Genomic DNA, 18,186 nt, shown 5'->3' on the forward strand with positions numbered 1-18,186 from the left:
GACTAGTCTTCGTAGCTTCCAACAAGGTAATATTGTTCTTTAACAACATCCCAAAAAGAGTCCCAAGTGGATGTGACTGAAAACATTGCAGATTCCTCCATGGCATTTTACTCATGGTAACTTTCCCACCAATCCTTGACATGGGGGTCAACCTTAAGGAGTGTAAAGGTAATCTTTTCTCTATCAAAAAATTGTGGACCAAAAAATACCCTTCTAGAAGATTTAACTATTTGTCTAGAGCATCCGCATCTATATGTCCTTCAAATATAGGAATATCAAAATTAACTTGTACCTTGATAGGGACGGTTCCTCCAAAGTGGTCACTTGATGAATATGCGTGACCTATTGACATCCATTGAATGAATTGGGAAAATTTATCCATCATCTCATTCCTTTACTGGTCGAGGGATTACTCGAGAAAAAGTTTACGAAGATATCTTGCTCCCTCATATTTCTTTTCTTCTGCCATGGAAAGCCATCAGGGTCTATGAGGATGATCTTGCAAGGGCTCAAGTAGTTCAAGTCCAAAACCCTTATACCCCAACCTCGTTAGGGACATGCATAAAAAAATAGATAAAGAGAAAATTACTTTGATACCACTAATTTGAATTTATGAAGGGAATGAAATGATATATATATTTTTAACCAAATTACAAAGATATAGTGAAACCTGAATTCTATTAATGAATGGAAAGTGTTGAAATTGTATATATGCAGAATGAAGACAAACTAGCTTGAACAATGTAAGCTTATCTTTGAGAAGAGATGTGACGACTATGTGCCTCTTCTAGACTGTGTTACAATCAGGCTCCAAGGCCTTTTTATCATAAAGAAGCAATTAGAAAACCCTGAACATCCAAAAACCTAACCCTATGAGATGAAGTGCCAAAAGGCTTGTGGTCCCCTATAGGATAAGTTGGAATGTCAACTTACAGGGGTTAAATTTGGAATACGATATCCATTTGGAGCACTTTGTATCCCATTGGAAAGGTCTAACTAAGAAGTACATTTTTTGACTATTGTTGATGCTTGTTTCATTTAAAATACCATTTAAGGCGTCAAAATGACTTCAAAAGTTCAGGACCAAAAAAACTATTGAAAGACTACCACGATAGAAACTTGTGATGTGAGCTATTGGAATAGGTGGATGTCTATCGATATCTACCAATATCACCTTGAGTATCTCCTTAGTGAAGTTTCCTCTAAGACATCATATATAGCTTGGAGGTGGTAAATTGTAAGAAATATCATTGTGTAGTTGAGCCTAAAATTGGCTGAATAGTGGCTCACCCTTCCTATGTTACGTATAGCTTAAGTATATCAAATAAGTCTAATTACATCTTATGAATGAAATGGATTATTATTCAAGGCTCATGAATATTGTTATAATGGTTCTTATGCTTGCTAGTAAAAATGGACTCATATAAGTTGTGAATATCTTATAGATGTGTATGATTTGAATATTGTTTAATTACTTCAAAAACATGTCTAGGCTAGTTCTTACATATAATGAAACAATGAGATGAGAAAAGATATACTATATTGGGCCTCTAGTTGCTATTTCATCCCATGGAGAAATTATGTGCATGGAAGTATACCATGAGGGCATGTTGTTTGTAAAGAATAACATAATATGTATGATTGAAAACAATAATACAAGGATAATTTGGAGCCTAACCTAGATAAAATTATGGGATGGAATTGCAGAGAATGCATCATTGATGAGTGTGAGAAGGCTTGAAGATATTCTTCTTTCGAAGGGACTTTGGTTTCTTTAGGAGAAATACCAAACCACCGGTTACTTGTGTATAGGAAAGATAAAAGTATAAGGTGGGTAGTTTCGTGGTTCAGTGAAGAAGGATAAGTTATTTACCTAAGTAGAGTTGAATATGTGGATTATTTCTATCTTCTTCTAGGAGATGCTTGGCTGAAATTAGTGCACATGAGAGGCTTCCTAGTTTGGCCAAGCTTGTTGAGTTACAAGAGCCCTTAACGTAGTTTTTTGGTCTTATCCAAGTGAATTTCAAACTTTTAGGATGGGTTAGGAGGCTCTATCAGACCTTAGAGAAATTTAGGATTTTCCCCTTTTAAATTCAAGATTAACCATTTTATTTTTGTTCGAAAAGATATTTGGAGTTTGGAAGCATAAGCCTCAACCCCTAGTCATATGGACGATAAGAGGGGTTGTGACCATGAGCTACTAGAAAAATGGTCTTATCGAGTACCCAACTAATGGTACTAGGAAGGAATTAACAACAACAATCACCACAAAATGTTGGTACAAATTGAAACCAAAACCATGTTAGTTAACATAGACAAAGAGTCAAGATGTTAAAATATGTGGATTGAGTCATCAGGAAATTGAGCATCAATTGATATTAAACCCATATGAACTCTCGATACAAAGAGAAGTCAATAGTTTTATCAATTAATGAGAATATTCCTATCAATAAGAGTTCGTCAAGTAGACATTGGGTGTCAAGATACTGAGAGGAGGACATTGTGCACCAAGTTGATCCCCAGTACTAACAGAACCCAGAACCATGTTTATTGCCAGAGAGGTAATTTTTTTCAACTAATGTCAGGTAATGATATGTGACAGGGATTGGGTGTTAAAGTAGAGGCAAGGATTTTGGGGAATTTCCCCTGAAATGTCCAATCCTGATAAGGGGCCCTAATGTGGAAAAAGATGACATGGTGTCAACATGGAGATGATGTGGCATTGATATTGATTATGTGGAATTGATATTGATTATGTGGCATTAATATGGAGATGGTATGGTACTGACATGGAGATAACATGGCTATATGAGGTGGAAGGTGATGTGAAGATCAATATATCTACTTATTGATGTATCGAATGTCAGCATACCGGGAGGTTTGGATCTTTCATATCAGGATAACCCCGTAGTACTAACAAAACCAAAAAATTATGTTAGGTGATGGAAAGGAAGGCTCCTTTTATTGACATACTATTATTGGATCAAGCTAATTAGAGGTAAAGTTTGAATGTTTGTCCCAGGAAGGCAGGGGATCAATACTAATATAACCCGAAAGTTTGTCAGGTGATGAAAATTGACAGAGAGGTCAAGCTCCATCAATGGATAGCCTAATTTCAGGTCGAGCGAAAATAGGTTATGTTTGTTTAAATGATAAGAATTAAATTTGGGGGTCGAAGGTCAATATACCTGCCAATGGTCTAGGTTAGCAGACGCGAAACTATGCAGGAATAAAAAGTGGCCAAGGGTTGCCACATGTCTTCCATGTTGTGTTATACAGATGTTGATATGGCCTTAAAGATTGAGTCTAGATATATATTGAAACATTAATCAAGCAATAGGGGGTTGGGTATGTTACAAATGATATCAGATCCAAAGGTTCAACAGTTAGATTGAATGGGATCAAAGGAGAAAGTTTAAATTGAAGTTTGTCATTATTAGTTGATTATTATAGTATCTTTATTCAATTAAGTCTTGAAGAATTATATAATTCATATGCGATTTTGCGATGCAACTACAACATAAATTATATTTGAAATAAGGTCAAAGCTGGTGTAATCAAGATATATATATATATGATGAAAGGATGTTATTATTATTTAAACTAACAATTATGTGTAATTTCAACACATAAGAATATTTTCCATTAGTAAAAGCGAGCAAGAAATATCTAGTAGATGAGTCAAATGAGAAAAATGCAAGAGAAACCACTCTTGACTAAATGCAAACTCTTAGAAGCTTGAGGGATGAAATCAGATGCTACAAGCCAAACAATGAGAGAATCATTGAAAGCCCAAGAAAAACAAGAATAAGTGAACATGGTGGTGTTGCAAAGACTATCAAACTTACAGGGGCAAAGGCATCATAAATCAACTATTAACAATATGGATTGATACAAGTCCAAACAAGTTCCCAACCCATTTGAAATTCAAAAGTATGAACCAAAAACCAATAAGGAAGAGGGAATAAAGTCGAGGAAGATGCACTAGAGTGCAAGAGAGGATACAACCAATAAGGATACTTCACTAGACACCTTAAGGGTGGAAATCACAATTTTAATAAGTTTTCTTGCATGACAACTAAATCAGGGATGCATGATAAAAAAGAAAAAAGAAAAAAAAAAATCGGATTGTATTACCTAAATAATTCGAGAAGGAAATTCCTCCTACCTTGGATGAAGAAGTAAAAAAGAATGAAGAAGTTGAAGCATGGCTTTTGGGTATGAATAAATATTTTAGAGTGCATAATTACTTTGAAAATACGAAAGCCCAGGTATCTATATTTAATTTGAAGGGAAAAGTTGACATATGGTCGAAATATATTAAGAACATCAAGGGCATTTGGGAGACAACGCTGACTTGGAATTAATTTTAGAAATTCGAGGAGAAATACCTATCCAATATTTATTATGATGGAAAAATAAAGGAGTTCCTTGAACACAAATTGGGACAACCCACTATGGAGGCATATGCAAACCAATTTATTGAACTACTGAGGTATGTTCCCTATATCATAAATGAAAAAGTGAAGATACATATTTTTCTCAGTAAGTCACCACAACCATATCAAGATACAATAGAGTTCAATGAGTCAAAGATGCTTGAAGAAACCATAATAAAAAAAGCAAAATATTATTATGACTAATCAAAGATTGAATTCCAAATGGAATGGAAAAGGAAGGAAAAGACTAACTTCAAGAATAAAGGGCCAAAATCCTCATGCTACATGAAGCCTATAAAAAGTGTTGAGTTTAGCACACCCACTAAAAGTGATTTTTATTAGAGTTTCTTAGCCCCAAGTGGAGATCGATTAGCTAGGCCAATGAATACGGGGGAAGAAAAAACAAAGAAAAATATGTTGAAGTGATAAGGGTGTGATGAAGAACACTTATTGAAGGAATGACCACACAGATAATAATATAGTATAAAGGTGTACAACATCCAAGAGGCCACAACTCTCAACAATTTTGCTAGAAGCATGCCCCATATTTGTGTTGTAGTAGAAAACATGAAAGAGGACCACCAAACCTTAGTAGTATGGATGGAAGGTATAATTTCTAAACATCATGTTTCAATTTTACTTGAACCTGGCTCTGATCTTAGTTATATTACCCCGCAATTAGTCAAAGCATGTGTTTTATAGAGAAAACAACAGGGGTCATGGCTAGTTCAGTTAGCCACCAAAACCAAAATAAAGGTAATTAATGTTGTTGAATCATGCCAATTCGGGATGAGCATCCTATATACACAAGACACTTTAAATGTGTTGTATTTGGGGTCGTATAACCTGCTAATTGATATGGACCAAATAATAACACACAAGGCCAAGTTGAATTGTCATAATAAAATCTTGGAGTGCACGGATAATGGAGGAGAACAAAGGTTAGTGCAGGGGATATAGAAGTCAATTTCCATAAGGTATATTTCCACTATGTAATTGAAAAATTGCTACAGAAAGGCATGCCCTATATATACCATACAAGTGAAAAATGAAAGAAAAAATGACAAGATGAAAGTAAAATACCAACTTGTTGTAACATTTTCTTATCTCAAAAAATACATGCCAATTTTATTTTATTTTCAAAAATGATTTTATTTTCTTTTACACTTTGTATAAATAATCTATATCCTATGTTATAAAGAACTATATTTATATTTTTACAACATGATTAATGTTTAATTTTCAATAACCTTTGATTGTAAATAAAAACGCACATAACACTTGTGTACTTTTGCACGCGCTTATATCAATGGTAGAAGTTACGTTTTGGGCCCCCTTGCATGTCAGATGTTTTTCACGTAGCGGGGGGTATAAAATATTTTGTATTAATAAAACCTCCTTTATGACGTGGAGGCTCTGCAGTGATTTCGGAAACCCCCCCCCCGAAATATAGCTTCAGTTTTAGTCACATCAAATATTTGGGTACTGACGGTAATCAATTTCAAAAATTCAAAAGTGGGGTCATGTGCAATAATACAACACATTTTCATTTTCCTATTATTAAGCCATTTCTTCTATTCAACATAGTCAATCACAACAAGTGGAGAATTCACTGTGGGGTTTTTCCCTTTGCCCTTCACTGCTTCCTTGAAAGACCCTTTGCTTTATGAGCTAGTTCCAGAGCTTTCGGCACCTCCTCATAATCTCATATTGAAAATGATTGTAGAGCCTGACTTGATGTTGTAATCTTGCATGGTTCTGCAATCCTGCAGCGATCTGCCCTCATTTAATAGGTGTTGTTTCTCAGCCGAGTAGCCAGTCTGAACGGCGATGTTGTTCTTCAAATCTGAAACCTTGTCGCTATCATAAGTCCAGATCAGGGTTGTGTTTCCTTTTGGCATCTTAACAAAGATTTGAAAACCAGATCTGGTAATCTGGGGTGGCTCGATTCTTATCAGATCAGAGCCATCTAGATCCGTATTCGATCTGTTTAAAACCTTGATCTCATGAACAGAGCTTTGGATCTGCCTTGCCTTGAGGAGATCCTCTGCGTCTGAATAGGGATCCGCGGTAATTTTTTTTTATTTTTCCCAGATCCATACTTTGGCTCTGCTCGAATCCCAAAATCTAATCGCCCGTCTATGAAAAGCTTCGATCTAACCCTTTGAGGCTCTTCTTCAAACGGCACTTCTCAGTCCAAAGATCCGGGATTATTACCTCCCCTTCACTGGGCTTCATTACTGTGCCGCCGATCTTGGAACCGAGACTCTGTGATGGGTGCTTCTCTATAAATTACAGCAGCATCTCAGATTCCAAAGTACCGACAATTTCATCTCCGTTTGCTTGAGCCGCTGAGCAAAAATCCGATCGCCCGATCCGCAGTTCCCTCCTTTGCAGGCTCGCTTCATTAACTCCGATCAATGCATGTTCAGCACGGGATTCCAACTGAGGAAGGCCGGCAGTCAGAAGAGTCATCTAGGTTTCCAGATCTGGTCATTTTAGCAGCTCCAGCTTCAGCATTAGGTTCAGCAGCCCTACTCTTGACGACGCATCAGATGTCCCTGAACTTCGTGCGGGATCAGGCTTTGGATGAACGAATTCACAGTGATTTTTAGGGTTGCTAAAAGCCATTGGCACTGAACCCCCGGGCAGTACATTGTAGATCAAATTCTGGAGAGCCCATCTATCTCCATCGATATACCAGAGGTAAATAATATATATTCAGAACTACAAAAATATGCAGTTATTTGTAGATTTAATGGCTTTTGGCCCAGAGCTGATGTATTGTATCAATGGATCCATTCGGTCTGGACAAAAAATTGCCAAATCTACCTATACCCTAATGGGTTTTTTATAGTACGTTTTCACACAGAAGAAGAAAAGGAAACAGTTCTCAACCAAGGGCCATGGTTCTGGGGCAGTGCTAGACTTTTTATTACCCCTTGGTTTCCCGACTTTGATGCCAATACCATGGTGGTATCAAGGATGCCAGTATGGGTTAGGCTGCATAACCTCCCTTTACATTTTTGGTATCAAAAGGCTCTAACACCTATTGGAAATAACTTGGAGAGAATTTTAAAGATAGATGCAGAGAGACATCTAAAAGGAATATTTACTTTTGCCAAAATAGATCTGAGCCGAGGACTACCTGAAAGCATAATTCTGAATTTCAATACTACACAGTGGAAACAACCCTTGGACTATGAGAACACAGCTTTCAAATGCTGGGGATGTCAACAAACAGGTCATCTGTACAATGTGTGTCCAAGCCCCAACAAGAGCAAGCAACAACAAAGGAAGTCGAAAGGATGGCAGAATATAGATGATGCATTAAAGAAGGCAACTATAGCAAAGAAAGAAGAACATAATACAGCAAAGGATAAAGCTCAAGATAATAAGGAAAAAGAGAATAATTTGGAAAAGGAACAAGAACTCCAGCTGGAAATAAGTGGTACTAAACGAATTCACAGTCCTGAAGGATTGGATTCAGATAAGGAACAACCAATGAACACAGAGGAAAACCAGCTTGCCATTTTTGACTCCACTCACATCACTGATGGTTGGCGAAAAGTGGAGAAAAAGAAGGGCAGGAAGGCTTAGGCCAGCTGGATTTTTTGTTATTTTTTTGCACTCTTGATAACAGGAGCGGCACATTCTTTTTTGCTTTTAGGCAGGGCTGTATCCTGTGGGCTATATGGTCTGCTTTCATACAGCCAAATTGAATGCTTAATGCATATGCTATGCAACTTTTTATTTTAATAAAAAGTTCTTTTTTTTATTTGGAAAAAAAAAAAGAAAAAAAAGTGGAGAATTCATAACAACGAGAGTACAAGAATTTTCACTAGATCAATCAATGGCCAAGTATTTATCATTTTTTATCCTCTTAATCCTATTCATATTTATTTTAGCCATTGGAAATAAATAAATCCAATCAATTAAAACTAAAAACAAAACCCCAATTTCCTCTGTCTCAGTAAAATTAGGTGAAATTCCATTAATTGACCTAGAGGCAAAATTTATGGAAGCATGATGCAAATTGACCTCTATGAGCTACAGAATTGGGAATTTTATAATTTCTAAGACAACCACGCTGAATTTTCTATTTGGGAGTCCCTTTTTCCCCAATTTGTATTCCCGTAGACTTATCATTTTCTTGAGTTTGTAATATGGTGTTCAGAGAGGTATCTACCAAGTGAAAGAGCCATTATTGATAAACAAGGAGAGCCTTTGTTGTATATCACCTCTGAATCAATTCTAGAGGCTCTTCAAGTTATTATTCCCAGCTCGCTTCATCCATTTTCTAGTGAGTTCTTGTTAGAAATTAATCAAAATATGACCCCTCAACAAAAGACCTCCATACTTAAATCCTTTTTACTTGAAGAAGCCACTATTCCCCAACAAAATCCTCCTTATTCTCCAACCATTTTCCCAAATATCTCTAGAAATTTCATATTCGTGTTATATTGCATATTAGGGTATGAAAGTGATGAAGTGGTAGATGAGATAGTATTAGGTTTTTTGTCGGTTCTTTCACCAGGAAAAAAGACTTCAATTCTCTTTAAATTTAGTCAATTTCTTTCAGATATTATTCATGACTAATTTTTGAAGTTTGGAATTGAAGAATAATTCAAACATTAGTCAATTTTGGTTTATTTGTTTCTATACCATTAGTCATAAAATTTTTCTCAAATGTAGTTATAGAAATAAGGTATGTAGGGTAAGAAATGGCCAATTTTACATTGGCCTTCTTTAGTCAAGAGACACTCAAAAGCATTCTCTTTTACAAACTTTGTGGACCAATATCTACAAGTCTGTTTCAATTTGATGAATAGTGATAAAATCCAAAGAATTCTACCATAGGTCAAACATTATTTACATCTCAGCAATCAAACCAAATTAGGTGACTAGTTTTTATGTAAATTTTTTATTAAAATAAGAGTATATGGATGTGAACTCCCTCCATATCAGTTGTCATTCTTCCTCCTAGTTAGATTGTTTTCTCTTGAATTCATTAGACAAATGTTGAATGTAGACCAAGTCCATTTTGTGTCAAAAAATAAAGAGGCTATTTTCAAGCTCAAAGCACAAGCAGGGCCATTTGTTGTAAATACCAGAGTTGTTGATCAAGATGTTGAGTTTTTGTTAGCACAAATGAAATTCATGAAGGGGACCAGTTGGAATTATGATCTGATTGGGAGAATATCATCAATTAGATTTAGACTTAATTATACTCCTTATGCTCATTTTTCAAAAATATATATTGAAAGACATGATAATAAAGAAACATGTGAAGAAGGCACCCTAGAAGAAGTTCTAGGAGAACAAGAAGTAGAACAACCAAGAAAGCTAAATGTTTTGTCAACTCCTCAACAGAAAGAAAGGGAGCTCAAAAGGGAAATTAAGAATGTCTCAGAATCAAAGGGAACTAAATTCAAAGTTTACAAAAGATAGAAAATAAAGGATTTAGAAGATGCACCGTTAGAAACTAGATCCTCAGATATATCTTCACCAACTACAATCGTTCTTTCAAGTGAGCCTGTTTTCAATTTGCAACAAGTGGAAACAACATTTGGACAATCTTCCTCAACTCCTACTATTCAAAGTATCTTTTCTAAATTTATGGAGATTAAAAATAAAAATTAAACTTTGAATTTAATGGCTTACACTCAATTCTAGAAGAAAACTTCTTCTACAAAGAAATAGTTACTTTCAACCCTAGATGTTGAAAAAGGAAAGTTTCAATTAGCTTTACTGGAACCAAAAGTCTTAGGTGCTAATGCTGCAAAATATTTTAAAGCATCTATATTTTATTTCAATACATCACAGATCCATCCAATTGATTAGATAGCTCTCCATAGAAAAACAAGGGAGATGTCATTTATTCTACTTTAACTAGTTCTACTATAAGTTTGTCTAAATTGCAGAATTCATTAAATAATCCTATCATTGAGTTAAAAAAGGAAAGAATGTCTTCTCTTGCCAAAGACGCTAGAATCAAATCATTTGAGGATGTATTTATTAAGTTGGGGTTATATCCTCATGGTATTAATGCTACTCAGGAGATTATATATAACATGAATGCAAATATTCAAGATTTGTGCAAGAGACTAAAGATGCCAATTACTGAACATCCACAAGCACAAGAAGTTGGAGAGCTAGAAAAAGAAAAATAATTACTCTTGTCAATGGTGACTAAACAAAATTTACAGATACAAAAAATGGAAACACAAATGGAACCTTTAATTAAGGAAAAAGAACAAGCAATAATTACAGTGCCTTCTACATCTCAAGTGGTCTTGGAAAGAAATGATGCAATATAGGAGTTGACAGAAGCATTATCATCTTTAAGTTTGAAGAATGAATATATTGGTAAATTAAATAAATCATTAGAAAGATCTCAACAAAATAAAATTAACTCAGATAATGCATTAGTTGTTGAAATGAAAAAGACTTCCAAGTTAAAAAAACAACTTGAACAATATTTAAGTCAAGTTGATAGTGTGCAATGTCTAATTCAATCCAAGGAAAGAATCTAGATGGAAATCATTTCTTCAGTATATGATATTTGGTCATCAATTGAAATCATAGTTGAACAAGAAGAGCTACTGGAATGAGCAGAAAAAATCATAAATGAAATAAAAAGTGAGTTGGGAAACAAACCCAACCAAGCAAGAAAAATCATTATGTAGGAACTAGAAGAATTAGGCGTTGATGGTTGCACTGATTCAATTTTGTAGACTAAGAAGGTTTTAGCAAAGAAAAACTTGATGTTGCAAATGAAAGAGAAATGTAAAATTATGCAAATGCAGGTAAATAAATTTTACAGAAAATTATTTATTTTACAACAAAAGTGTTTTCCTTCTTTTAAAAATTCACAAGGAAAAATTATGACAGAAGAGAAATAGCAAAGATTATTGAACAAGGTAGAAATGGATAAATCAAATTTTACTGGAATAAAGGGAGGATTAAGTGGCCAAAATCTACTTGAAAAGATACCTGATCATTTATTTATCTGTCATGAAATCAAATATTTATTCATAGTTAAACCAACCTTTGATAAATATACGTAAGTGGATGAAACTTTTAGAAAAAAGTTGCTTTAACTTATCCAATGGAGGAAGAATGGGAACAAATATTTAATCTCATTTCCTAGTTCAGATAATCAAGGAAACATCTTAGGAGAAGACTATATGTTAGTAGATAATCATGACAGTTCCAGATTTTGAGGAACCAAATGAGAACAAAGTTGGTTATTTTGGGATCAAATGCAAAGATCAAGAACAATTGAAAATTTCAAGGAGAAGACTTTCTATTTTGATCGAATTGTTATTTAGGTTATCTAGATTATTTTCGATAAAAACTATTTTTATTGTAATCTTTAGAAGGACGATTTTTGTAAAAACTCTATATATATCATTTTGATATATTTGGAAAGGGGTTATTCCTTTACCAAATTTGGAGATTTTTTTGTAATACCTTTATATTTTTGAATTTAATCAAGGAGTTATGTTTTCATCTTATGGAAACAACGTTTTTCATGTGAGTGTTTCGAGTATTTCATCATATTGTTCTTCAATACATATTAGATTATGTGGATAAACAAGAAAGGTTAGGCTAAGGATTAGCCTCCTTGGTCTCCCTTGGAAAAGTTATGTTCAACACTGAGTTAATTAAGCAAGATACTTGTTTTTCTAAATTACTCTGCAATAATTAGATTGTTGCTTATGTGCAATTTATGTATGTATTAATGCCAATTGTGGGATATTTTTCGATGCGCTTTTTATTCATATTTGATCATTAAGTATTCAAATTGAATGCATATAAATAAGATGTTTCCTTTATTATTCTATCATCGTGTTTAAGAGATTGCATATTGTTACTATCGGAAATGAACACTTTGATTAATCTTAAAAGACTATGTATAATTACTTAAATAAGGGTTTTATCCTTGAACCAACCATTATTAAAGCACATCAACTTGATAGATGCTTTGACACAGTTCTTTAACAAGGAATCGTCAACAAAGGACAACACATCCCATACTACATGGATACAATTATGTATTTTTCAAAGAGATAATAGGACTAACACCCAAGAGGGACATCTATTTCTCCATAGAGCTCGCACCAAGAGTTTCCCCCATATCTAGAGCATCATATAGAATGAGCACACCTAAACTAGTAGAGCTAAAGATTTAGCTAAAGGAAATATTGGATAAAGGGTATATAAGGCCTAACATATGTCCCTAGGGAGCCCCAACTCTATTTTTAAAGGAGGAGGATGGTACTCTTAGTATATGTATGATTACAAGTAATTGGACAAGGAAACCATTAAAAACAAGTAACAGTTGCCAAGGATTGATGACTTATTTGATTAGCTGACAGGAGCCATGGTGTTTTCAAAAATAGATCTAAGACCGAGATATAAATAACTATAAATCAAAGATGAGGATATTTAGAAGACTTCTTTTAGAAAACGATATGAACACTATGAGTTAGTTGTGGTGTCATTTGGGGCTAACAATTGCACTAGACACTTTTATGTGTCTTATGAATAGCATTGACAACAAATACTCAGACAAATTCATGTTAGTTTTCATTGATGATATTTTAGTATACTCAAACACTAAGGAGAAGCATAAATATCACCTCAAATGTGTATTACAAGTGCTACTAAAGCACTAGTTGTATGCTAAACTCAACAAATGTGATTTCTTCCCATCACAAGTACAATACTTGAGTCATTTTATCTCAAGAGGAGTGACAATTGATCCTAAAAAGATCAAGGCGATAATGGAATGGCCTATCCCTATAAATTTACCAAAAATAAGATCGTTTATGGGACTTGCAAGGTACTATGGAGGATTTATTCAAGGATTTACGAGATTTTAGCAACCAATCACAACATTTCAAAAGGAGTAAAGTTCAAGTGGATGTCAAAGTGCATACTGAGATTTGAACAGTTGAAATGTCTTCTAAATAATGTGTCCATCCTAAATATTGTAGACTCAGAAAAATATTTATTAGTGTTCACAAATGCTTACAAGGAAGGGCTCGATGGAGTCCTCATGCAATAAGGGCATGTAGTTGCAACTCCAAAAAGCTAAAAGAACATGAGCATAATTATGTGAAACATGATTTGGATTTGGTAGGAATACTGCACACTCTAAAAATGGGGAGAAATTATTTTATTAGAACGAAATTCACGTTGATGACATATCACAGTGGTTTGAAATATTTATTTGACTAGTCCAAGTTGAATGCTAAACAAGTGAGATGGCTAGCCCTTATTAATGAGATTTATTTTGAAATAAAACACATTAAACGTAGGAAAAAAAAGTGGCAAATGCACTCAACAGAAACTTGCAAATGATATAGTTAATGGTGTTGGACCCGCCAACATTTAGGGGATCTCCCCGATATGAAGTCCCAATTAGACCTCACATCATTTAGTGTAGGACTCCCATATGGATACGACCCAGCTGTTGGTGCAGTGGGTTTTAGTGTTGTGCCTTGGCTGCAATAACGCATAGAGTGATGTATAGTGACTTTGGTGAGAACAAGTGTGTGACCCTATAGAAAGTCAAGTGCGATGCATGAAGGTTCTAACACATGAAAGGGAAAATGAGTGAGCCCCTTAGAAGCCTGTAATAGTAGGCAACTTGGAAGGAACATGCGAGCATACATGACATCACAAGCTAATATGTGAAATAGTTTAGAAGTTAACATGATGGAATTAAATGACATCATGCATTCAATGAGATTTGTACCAATGAAAACAAAATAGTTCATAATCATAAGAATAAGTTAAATAACATACATTGTGAACATAACAAGAATAGTCCTACTATATTTACAACATATGCATGAAAACAGGTCAGCTTTGAGCTTTTATTAAATGAAAGTTCCAATAATACATACACCATTGAAGGACCACTATCCCCAATAGTGGAATGTGAAGTCAACATCACCTTCTCCTCTAAAGAAAGATACTTCCTCTATGCTATGGAGAATCCAAGGCTCTCATAATCTCCCAAGCTCATGATTCTAATCCTAAGCCTAGCCAAAAAGTTGGATCCCCAAAATCCCCTTTACATGAGTTATGAGGGTGTATTTATAACAAGAGGGGGTGACTCTTCAACTCCCCTTTGTGACTCTTTGACTTCCCTCATGACACCTCAACTTCTTTACAAAATGACTCATTAAATTACATTGTGACTCTTCACATTCTAATATTGACACTTGGAATTCCACTTACAAATTAATTACAAAGTAATATTACAATTTACACTCGTACCCATATAAGACAAAATTAGGTAGAGCCAACTAGACAACCTAATAAAACAAAACATATCATGCTTGAGTTTGAGGAAACTACAGCTCAACAACTTCCACTTGATGTTTCTCGACCACGTAATGGTGCCAAGCTTGGTACTGTGTGATGATTTCCACAAACTATGTGATGATGTCTAGATGGAAGCGGACTCTAGCCTCCATGGAATCCGGGTACACTGACTTGGAACCAGTCTGTACCTTTGTCTTGAGTAGGATCAACATTATGTTGATTTGGACAGGGTCACCAATGTACTTGTTCATACTCTGTTTGTTTACTTTAATATATTCCTTGATGGTAACTTGTCTCCATTGTTCCAAGTATTCATCTATCTCCTGCCTCACCTAATTCCTACGCTTGATCTATGTGAGTGAACTGGCTGATGGGATCCTATGATATTTCATCAAGAAGTCCATATTGTTGTATAATCGTGCATACGAGGCTTGAATTTACCAATGAATGAGGTGATGTGTTTGTTTTTCCATATCAACATATGAACTCTTGCTTTCTCTAGCTCCGCCTATTGCTTTGTTTTCTTTCCCAATTCAAGTGGTTCCCCTTTGTATTGCATTGACAATTCATGCACGACAACGATGGAGATTGTTACATTCCTGAGAGGTTTGACAAAATATTTACACTTCCGCTGCAAGCCATGCAAGTGGACAACTACCTTAGGCACAGTAACAAGCTCCTCATAAAGACTTCGCACCGGTCTCTCCTAGTGTCAATACTTCATTGAGTATTGTTGCCTTCAGTTCTTCCAAATGGACATGTGTGGAAGCTGCATTCTGAGATGTTGCTTGGAGTTGTTCAACCTCTTGCCTAACAACCTGCAAGTTCTTTGCCAATTGTTTTTTCTCAACCCGCAAATAATTTTTATTTGACTTTGAAGCACCTGTGAAGGCCATGTTGGCTGCGACAACGACACCTAGATTTCTTCTAGTGTCAGTCACGATCACCCTTTCTCTGATGAATGTAGGAGATGGGAGGTCGTTCGGAAAATGTTTCTTCCTTGCTTGTATAATATTTTTCTGAAGCTCGTCATAGGTCATATTGTATGTATCCATCATCGGACCATCATCGAGAGGAACAATATCCTCTTCCTTGCTTGGAGCTTTCTCTGTTGGAGGATGGGGAGATTGAATATTGACCTATTGTGTACTTGGCATTAGGTCGACATCTTGGTTCTACGTTTCTAGTTTCTCCATGTCTTGAATTTCGATCAACTCCTCTATCTCTTGAGCGAGCTCTTTATCATTCATATGTTTTCTATCCTCTTCTAATTGTCAGTTTTGTTCTATCTCTTTAGCTTGTCTCTGCATTGTTTCTTCTGTTATTGCCTCTTCTCTTCACCTTTCTTCTTCTTCTTTCTTCTACTTCTCTTCTTCTTCTTTCTTCTACTTCTCTTCTTCTTCTTTCCTCTTATGTGCTTTACCTTTCCTTTGCTTCCATTCTGCTTCATGCACCCTATATTTCCTCTTCTTATTTGTTGCTAAAGCCGCTTTCATAATGGTTGGATCTGCATTCATCTTGTAGCTTCATTCTCCCCTTGGATTGTGCACAACCTTCCTCTTTCCCTTCTCGCGTACTGGGTTGTGCACTTCTGCTGGTGGTACCTCTGGAATGCCTGCCTATTTTGGAGCAACTTGTGAAGTTCCTATCAAACTGATCAGTTCGCGGGACTTGGATGCATTGTAACAATTCCTCCATACATTCTCCTCCGAGCAGTGAAAGGTCCCTCTTAGCCACTAAAAATGGATTCTCACACAGTGGTATTTTCAAATACTCCTTGGATCATACAAATTGAAGTCCTGAGTACTGAATGTAAATTTCTCTATTGCCTTCCCTTCAGTATCTGCAACTTTTAATTTATTAATCTCGTACAATCCTATTTGCAAAGGAAGGATAGGCTAAGGTGTTTTCTTCTTCCTATACAGATCTTATTATAATTGTGTGGAGATATGATACAAACCTATTGCATGACTAACTTGTCGGTAGCATACCTTGATAAAATATGCGGTGACATCTATCTGTTGAATACCCTAAGGAAAGTGTCATTTGGTGAGGCAAACCAATCTGTTATCTCCGCTACTACTTCCATTGCCCCATGTGACATGCAAGGTGGCTCTTCCTCAAATATAATCTTATACAACGAAATGAGGAAGTGACTAGTTAGCTTCTCAATTACTCCTTTGTGACTGCACTTCGAAAGAAACTTACAATAAACATACACGGTAGGCTCCCATGGTGTCCAAGTCAAATTCATGCTAGGGAATGCATTTTTGCACATATTGCATCTAGTATATATGCAAACATATAAAATCTATCTCGCCCACCCTTAGGAGGACTAAGGGCGTTAGACACATGCATCCGCAACTGCTAAGCCAACAAATCTAATGAGTTGAATGGTTTCCCTTCAATCACAACCTTGTCCAATAAGAAATCTAAATGTTCAGGAAAGGTGTCAATGCTTTGAAGATTGTATATTCTGCAATAAGATGATCAACAACCGATAGACCATCCTGAGAGATTTTTTCTTGTATGCGTTGGTGGGTGTCTGATGAAACTTTGATGGCTCTTTCACCTAGCCTTTAACAACCTCCTTGGTGCTCAAGTGGCTAGTATTTGCATAGAAGTATGAATCCATGAGATATTCTGGCTCAGGTAGGTGGTATATGAGATGATAGTCTACAGTGAGAAAAGAAGAAAGCCTCCGTCCGTTGGTACTGCCAAGAGTCATAGTCTTTGGATATGTGAGAGACAATATCAAGCTAGTAACATATGCACATGAGAATGTTGGGTACATGCATGCAACTCTATGTAACTTTGATTTCTGGACATTAATGTACACCTGTTGGTCTTCCAGATCTACTTTGAAGGCCCTTGTTGGGAAAATTTCATTCACCTTGTGCCATGTAATATCTGATTCCTTTTGCACAAACAGTTGAGTGTATGATTATACTAGAAAGTAAACTGGCGTACTCTCAACTGCCTCCCCAACACTGCTCTCTATTGTATCGTTTGAAGCAGTTCTCTTGGGTGCCATTATAACAATGACTGATGAAGATAAACTCCCAAAACCTGCAATACTTGTGAGAGGAAAAGCACTCATCGAAAACATAAATTAACTTCAGCAAATAAACTTCTAGAGCAAGATCAAGCAACAAATCAATGAACTAATAAGGAGGATTGTGCAATTTCTGAGGTGTAGGAGAGAGACTGGCTTAGGGAACTGCACATTATGCAGTCTCAATAACCAGTGATGTAGCTTGAGGCTAGAGATTGCACAATGCGCAGTCGAGCCTGGGCAGACTGTGGGAGAGACTGCGCATCACGTAGTCTAAGTGGCCAAGGGTGAGGGCTTGAACCCTGGAACTGTGCAATGTGCATTTGGGTCAGGGTGTATTGTGAATTG

The sequence above is a fragment of the Pinus tabuliformis genome, chromosome 3_1 (genome assembly GCF_031772625.1).
Source record: "Pinus tabuliformis cultivar Carrire ecotype Pingquan chromosome 3_1, CPIR1, whole genome shotgun sequence".
NCBI classification, from domain to species: Eukaryota; Viridiplantae; Streptophyta; class Pinopsida; order Pinales; family Pinaceae; genus Pinus; species Pinus tabuliformis.